Here is a 247-nt window from a genome sequence, read left to right on the forward strand (position 1 = left end):
TTCAGTCATTTTCAGTCCTGTCTGACTCTGTGACCCCATTTGGGGTTTTCTTGGCAAAGATGCTGAAATGGTTTGTCATTTCCTTCTCCAACTCATGTTACATGAGGAAACTGAGGCAAATAGGATGAAGTGACTTGCCCAGGGTCACACAGCTAGTAAGTATCTGAAGCCAGATTTGAACTCAGGTCCCCCTGACTCCAGGCCCTGATACATAGTAGGCACATAATAAATGTTTATTAGGACTGAT

Source organism: Vombatus ursinus, unplaced genomic scaffold (genome assembly GCF_900497805.2).
Source record: "Vombatus ursinus unplaced genomic scaffold, bare-nosed wombat genome assembly UNPS02014802.1, whole genome shotgun sequence".
NCBI classification, from domain to species: Eukaryota; Metazoa; Chordata; class Mammalia; order Diprotodontia; family Vombatidae; genus Vombatus; species Vombatus ursinus.